This window comes from Eubalaena glacialis, chromosome 5, assembly GCF_028564815.1.
Source record: "Eubalaena glacialis isolate mEubGla1 chromosome 5, mEubGla1.1.hap2.+ XY, whole genome shotgun sequence".
Lineage (NCBI taxonomy): Eukaryota > Metazoa > Chordata > Mammalia > Artiodactyla > Balaenidae > Eubalaena > Eubalaena glacialis.
In genome coordinates, this window is record NC_083720.1 from 148,036,801 (window position 1) to 148,044,862 (window position 8,062).

Genomic DNA, 8,062 nt, shown 5'->3' on the forward strand with positions numbered 1-8,062 from the left:
TTAGTTATGTTTCCTGATCTTTGGGAAGTGGCCTTATGAGGTAGATATCCTATGAGACCCAACAGCTCACTCCCCTCTGTTCACCAGATGTATATACTCTGGAGGTGTCCTCTGTGTGGGCTGTGTGCACCCTTCTGTTGTGATGGGGCCAATTATTGCGAGTGTGCTGGTATGTTGTGCTGGCCCCCAGTCCAGCTGGCTGCCAGGCCATACCTCATGTAGCTGTATGGCCCAAGGGATCCCAAGGCTGTGACCAGTCTGCTGATGTCTTGGGCCATCTCCTCCATGGGCTCCATGGGCTGAGGGTATGGGCCAAGTCTGGTGATGCCCCACTGTTGGGCAGGAATCGGCCCACAGGCAGCTGGCTACGGGTCTTGGGACAGGGGCAGGACTGGTGCTGGCTTGCTGGTGGGTGGGGCCTCTGGCTTTAGGGCCTGAAGGGGTTCAGAGTTGGTGCTGGCCTGCTGATGGGCTGGTAAGTCCCATATACTAATAGGATAGAGGGAGGACTCTAACGTGGCATTTGCCACCACTGATGTCCTCATTGCAGACAAGCTCCCCAACGTGTGTACCATCATCATTCATATCACCAGGAGCAGTCTGAGTTGTCACCTGCCTCTCCAGAAGGCTCTCCAAAATCAGCAAGTGGGTCTGACCCAGGCTCCTTTCAAATTATTGTCTTGTCTCTGCACTGGAATTTGGAGCATGTGAAATTTTGCACACTCCCTTTAAAAGTGAAGTCTCTTTTTCCCACAACCCTCTGACTCTCCCATATGTAAGCCCCACTGCCTTCAAAGGCAGACATTCTGGGGTCTAGTTGGGGTTTTTGTGATTTGTTTTTGCTTTTGTTTTTGTTTTTTGCTACAAGCCCCCTGTGATGGGGATTCTGATGTGGGGGCTTGGGCCTCTCACTCCTTGGAGAGATCCTCTGAAATTGTGATTATCTTCATGTTTTTGGGTCACCTCTCCCAGAGTTTTGTTAGATACTTCCTCTTTACCCCGCCTATCTATCTTGTTGTGGTTCCTTCCTTATATATTTAATAGTGGAAAATCTTATCTGGTAGTCTTCAGGTTGTTTTCATAGCTAGTTACTCCGTATATAGTTGTAATTTTGGTGTGCCCATGGGAAGACGTTAACTTGGGGTGTTCCTGCCATACCATATTGGTCACACCTCTTATGCACCTCTTTTACATTCTATTATTGATTATAACAAACAAATTCAATAACTAATTTTACATTATGTCTTCTTTTATTGGGCTTTGGTCTCCCTGGATAGCATTATTCAAAATCAGGTTCACTCTTGTCACCAAACTAATTTGTAAAAATTTAAAATACAACATTAAATAATTGTTTTCTTTTCAATCTACTCTTCTGCAAATAGTAACTCCACTATGCCACTAACTGTGATGATTATGTGACACAAAGCGATAGATTTTTACTAGATTTTAGCATAATAATTTATACATTAGCATTATGAATTTAATTATAACACAAGTCTAAAACCATTAGTAACATGCATTCATTACTATCTCAGAGAAACTGTAATCCAGTCTTTCCCAAACTCTATCCTTCATGGAGAACCATATACAAAATAAGTGAGGTGAATTGTGAGTACAACATTGAGAACAACTATCTACCAATGAATTGGATAATGTAGAAGAAATTAATAAAATTCCTAGAAACATAAGAATTGTTTCTACCAGGACTGAATCATGAAGAAATAAAAGATTTGAACATATCAGTAATGAGTAAAGGGGTTAATCAGTAATCAAAAGCTCCCAACAAAGAAAGGTACAGGACCAGATGGCTTCAGAGGGTAAAATCTACCATATCCTTATACAATAATTGATGCCAATTCTTCTCAAATGCCTCTAAAAAATTGAAAAAGAAGGAACCCTCCAAACTCAATTTATGAAGCCACTATCACTCTGATATCAAGGCCAGACAAAGACACCGCAAGAAAACAAAACTATAGGCCAATATCCCTGATGAACATAGATGTAAAAATCCTCAATAAAAGGACTGTACACCAAGACCAAGTGAAGTTTATCCCTCAGAGGAAATAGTGGTTCAACCTATGCAAGTCAGTAATGTGATATAGCAACACTAACCGAATAAAGGACATTAGCATCTCCATAGATGCAGAAAAATTTTTTGACAAAACTCAACACAATTTCATGATAAAAACTTTCGACAAATGGAAGAAATTTGTCTTAACACAACAAAGACTATATGTGAAAAGCCCACAGCTATTATCAAAATCAATAGTGAAAAACTGAAAATTTTTTTCTTAGACCAGGAATAAGGCAAGAATTCCCACTTTTCCCACTTGCATTCAACATAGTACTAGAAGTCTAAGATCAATTAAGCAAGACAAATGAATAAAACGATGATGGAAAAAATTGAAGAAGACACAAATAAATGGAAGTACATTCTGTGTTCATGGATTAGAAAACTTAACATTGTTAAGGTGTTATACTATACAAGGTGATCAACAGATTCAATGCAATCCCTCTCAAAGCACCAGTGACGCTCTTTACGGAAATAATAAGAACTATTCTAAAATTCATATAAAACCACGAAAGACCCTGAATAGTCAAAGCAATCTTGAGCAAGAAGAACAAAACTGGAAATATCATGCTTCTTGATTTCAAAATATAGTATATCACAACTATAATCAAAATAGTATGTTACTGGCATAAAAACAGACATATAGCCCAATGGAACAGAATAAAGAGGCCAAAGATAAACGGTCAACTGATCTTGGACAAGGTTGCTCAAAATACACAATGGAGAAAGGATAGTCTCTTTAACAAATGATGCTGGGAAAAAATTGATATCCATTTGCAGAAAATGAAATTGGACTCTTATCTTACAGCGTGCACAAAAATAAACTCAGAATGGACTAAAGATTTAAGCATAAGGCCTGGAATTGTAAAACTTTTAGAAGAAAACATAGGGAGAAACTTCATGACATTGGTCTTGGAAATAATTTCTTAGATATGACATCAAAAGCATAGGCAAAAAAGCAAAAATACAAAAGACAAGTGGGACTACATCAGACTAAAAAGTTTCTTCACAGCAAAGGAAACCATCAAAGAGTGAAAAGGTAATCTATAGAATAAGAGAAAGTATTTGCACATCATCTATCTGATAACAGATTCATAACCAAAATACATAAGGAACTCCTATAACTCAATAACAAAAAAATAACCAAATTTTTAAAAATTGGCAATGGTCTTGAACAGACATTTCTCCAAGGAAGAATCAACAGGGGAAAATTAAATCAAAGTCACAATAATACATCACACCTCTTAGGAAGGCTATTATGAAAAAAAAAAAGAAACCCAAAAGATGTTATCTTGACAACACTTATTAGTGTTGTCAAGGATGTGGAGAACCTAGTTCCTTGTACACTGTTGGTGGGAATGTAAAATGGTGCAGCCACTATGGAAAACAGTATGACAGTTCCTCAAAAATTTAAAAACTGAATTAACATAAGATCTAGCAGTCCCACAGAAGTATACATCCAAAATAATTAAAATCAGGATCTTCAAGAGATATATGCACTCCCATATTCATTGCAGCATTATTCATAATTTCAAAAATATTGAAACAATCTAAATATCCATCCACAGATTAATGAAGAAAAAAAATGTGATTTATACATACATCAGTCAGCCTTAAAAGAGAAATAAATCCTGCCATAGATGACAACATATATGCAGCTGGAGGACATTATGCTAAGTGAAATAAGCCAGTCACAGAAGGACAAATACTGCATGATTCTACTCATATAAATTATCTCAAACAGTCAAGCCCATAGAAACAAAGAATAGGATGATGGTTGCCAGGAGCGGCATGGAGGGGAAATGGGGAGTTGCCATTTAACTGGTATAATATTTCAGTATGTAAGATAAATAAGTTCTAGAGATCTGCTGTACAACTGTGTACTTACGCTTAACAATACTGTGTATTTAAAATTTTGTTATGAGGGTAGATCTAATGTTTCGTGTTCTTTACCATAATGTTTTTTTTAAATCTATGGGAAAGAAAGTAGAAACCGCTATTCTGTGATTTGATTATAAAAGTAGAAACCAGTAAACATTAGTACACATTCATTAATTTTAGAGTCTAAAATTTAGAAATTTTAAAATTTTGTTTTCTTCTGGGTTCAATGCCCTGTACCTCGCAAAGAATCCTTCTAGTATTACTTCAAATGGATTTTCCTTTTCCATACTCCATCAGTTATTTTCAGAATATATTCCAGTTTTTCTAAATTCTCAATTACTTTATCTATTTTATTTATTCTTTACCTGTGTTTTGGACAATCGTCTGTTTACCTTCTCCACCCTGGAGGGCTTTGTTTCTGCAGGACTGCTGCATAGATATATGTGTGGAGGGGTAAACTTCATTGCTTATCTGGATTAGATGCACTGTTTCTTAGATTACAAACGTTTCTTGGTTAACTTCCTCATAACCAGAAGTAATTTACTAAGGAATGGTTTGTGCAAAATAAGCTTATCTTAGCATGTTGAAAAAAGGTTTTTTTCTATTTTTACATTAATTTATCATTTTAAAACCATAACAATTTAAAACAATCTTTCCTCAGGACACTGATTTTTAGCATTCATTGTTGTTGGTGAGAAGTCTTACATTAGTCTGGTTTTTGTTCTTTTGTAAATAAACTCTTTTATTTCTTCCTTGGAAGGATTTAAAATCTTTTCATTATTGATGTTCTGAAATTCCACAATCATATATCTTCTCTTGGTTACTTGTTTGCATGTTTATTTAGTTACTGTTCTGGGTAGACCTTTAAATATGAAGGCTTGGGTCTTTCAATTCTAGCAAATGCTCTTACATTATCTCTTTTATAGTTTCCTTATCTACATTTTCTTTATCCTTTTTCTTTAGAATTTCTAGAGTTGGAAGGTGGACTATTTCATTCATGTGTGTATTTTATTTCTCATATCTTTTTTTTGTTTTTTTAAATTGGAATAAAATTGCTTTACAATGTTGTGTTAGTTTCTGCTGTACAATGAAGTGAATCAGCTATATGTATACCTATATCCCCTCCCTCTTGGACCTCCCTCCCACCACCCCCATCCCACCCATCTAGGTCATATATCTTTTGAATTTAATCAATCAAGAAATGTTCAGGTATAAGTATTTTGACTACTTGTACACTGCATTACTTTTTTATCTTCAGTCTTGCTTTGGATTTATATTAACTTCTGCAATCATCTTTTTTTTTTTTTTAATTTTCATTTATTTATTTATTTTATTTTTGGCTGTGTTGGGTCTTCGTTTCTGTGCGAGGGCTTTCTCCAGTTGCGGCAAGCGGGGGCCACTCTTGTTGCAGAGCACAGGCTCCAGACGCGCAGGCTCAGTAGTTGTGGCTCACGGACCTAGTTGCTCCACAGCATGTGGGATCTTCCCAGACCAGGGCTTGAACCCGTGTCCCCTGCATCGGCAGGCCGACTCTCAACCACTGCGCCACCAGGGAAGCCCTGCAATCATCATTTTAATCTCGGAATTTTTTCCTTTTTCACTGAACAAACATGCTGTTCTTGTTCTATGTATGCACTATGTCATTAAGTGAGTCTGAGGTACTAATTTTTTTTTTTATTTTCTGTCCCTTGAATTATCCTTGTCTCCTTAAGTCTTTTCCTTTTCAGTTTGAAATTTCTCTTTTATGTTCAAAGCACTTAAATATTGGATACTTCTGGTTTGTCCAATGAAGGACTGAGACAAAACAAAAGGTTGATTTGAGGCTGGTGTATTGAACTTACTTTCTGATGATTAGGCATCACTTTAAGATGTTTTAGTGGTAGCTCTTTTAGCCATCTTAGAGCCTGTGGAGGCCTGCTGGGAACAGGACTTCTAAAGCGACAAATATGTCTGGAAGGCTGTGGTCCAAGGCCATTTTTTCTGGCTATAAGCTCTGTCTACGGAACAAGAGGGAGCGCACAACTCTTCTGAAAATTGAAGGTGTATATGCTCGAGATGAAACTGAATTCTGTCTAGACAAGAGATGTGCTATGTGTACAAAGAAAAGAACAACATAGTAACTCCTGGTGGAAAACCTAACAAAACCAGAGTAATGTGGGGAAAGATAACTCATGCTCATGGAAACAGTGGTGTGGTTCATGCCAAATTCCAAAATAATCTTCCTGCTAAGGCCATTGGACACAGAACCCAAGTGATGCTGTACCCTTCAAGGATTTAAACTTATTGAAAAGTAAATAAATAAAAATGTGGATTTGTTCTCTTGAAAATAAATAAATAAATAAATAAATAAAAAGATGTTTGACTGGTAAACTATGATGGGACACTTCCTTCTAATTGACAGTATTGAGACCATTGCCCAGGTCAAGATCCCAAGCCAGAATACCCATTCAATTTCAGTTCATTTAGAGAAAAACTATTAGGTTTTTGTGCTTTGGTTTCTTTGTTGAGGAGAGAGAGTTAAAGCATTTGGGAGGCCATTGTGAAAGGAATATTTGTATGTGTGTTATAAATACACATATATCTGTATATGTTCAAAGTATTTTTATTGATTTTGGAAATCATTGTTGACAAGAGTACATCCAGTTCAAACAAAAATGATTGACTCATTAAGCTTTGGCTTATATGATACCAAATTAAATGGCCTTGTCCACTACATTAAATGGATAGTTAAATTAAGTATGTTATCTACATAATCAAAATTTGGATGTGGGATTGAGACTGGTGAGAACATGAAATTCATTTCTATATTCAGGTCTATGTGTGCAAGTTCATTAATATAAACTGTCGTGATGTAAAATCACTCTAAATAGAACAGTATCTTACTTAATATATTTACACATTGAGCTCCTTTATTAGGAGAATAATTTGAGCTTCTGAAGTACAGAATATGTAGTACTATAGTGCCCTATCCAGAATGCAAGTCAGCAGAATTCTGTGGAAGTTCTAACCATGATAGAGCTGTCAGGACACAAATGAGTAGTCCGGCTAATTCCTCAGGAGATCATAAGAAAGATCTTTTCTTACTGACACTATCTAGTTTCCGTCTTCTCAGCAATCAATAATACTTACTTTGTGCAGGTACTCTATAAGGCAGTGTGAGAAGAATAATAATAATACACACAAATACCAAAATATTCCTTAGGTGTGACAAAAACAATATCATTTCCACTTTTCAGAAAGTTTTTTTTTTCTGGATGCAAGCATATATTTATTTTATTGTGGTAAGAACACAATATGATATTTCCTCTGTTAAGTTTTTAAGTGTACAACACATTATTGTTGACTATGTCATACAATAAGTAAGCTCTCTTTATCCTGCATAACTGAAACTTTACATTTGTTGATTAGATACTCCTCATTCCCCCCCAGCCCCCAGCCCCTGGCAATCACTACTCCACACTCTGAGTTTATAAATGTGACTACTTTAGATACCTCATACAGGTGGAATCATGCAGTATTTGTCTTTCTGTGACTGGCTTATTTAACTTAGCGTAATGTCCTCCAGTTTCATCCGTGTTGTCACATATTGCAGAATTTTCTTCTTTTTTAAGGCTAAATAGTATTCCATTATAGGTATATACCATGTTTTTCCTTATCCATACATTTGTCAATGGACATCTAAACTATTTCCGCAATATAATTTTGAATAGTGAATAATGCTGCAATGACATAGGAGTGCTAATATTTTGAGAACTTGATTTCAGTTCTTTTAGATAAATACCCAGAAGTGCAATTGCTGGATCAGAGGATAATTCTATTTTTAATTTTTGGAAAAACCTCCATAGTCTTTTCCATAACAGCTGCATCATTTTACCTCCCATCAAAAACATGTAACAATTCAAATTTTCCCATATTCTCACTTGCTATCTTTTTGTTGTTGTTGTTGTTGATAGCCATCCTAACAGGTATGATAACTGCATCGTGGTTTTGATTTGCATTTCCCTGATTATTAGTGATGTTGAGCATTTTTTCATATACTGTTGGCCATTTTATGTCTTTTTTGGAGAAACATCTATACAAGTCCTTAGCCTATTTTTATTTTTGGGGGTT

The 8,062-nt window shown here is 36.0% G+C and overlaps 1 pseudogene; it reads left to right on the plus strand.

Moving 5' to 3' along the window:
* The first annotated feature begins 5,863 nt into the window (after positions 1-5,863).
* On the plus strand, positions 5,864-6,230 carry LOC133092436 (large ribosomal subunit protein eL33-like; annotated as a pseudogene).
* Positions 6,231-8,062: the final 1,832 nt, after the last annotated feature.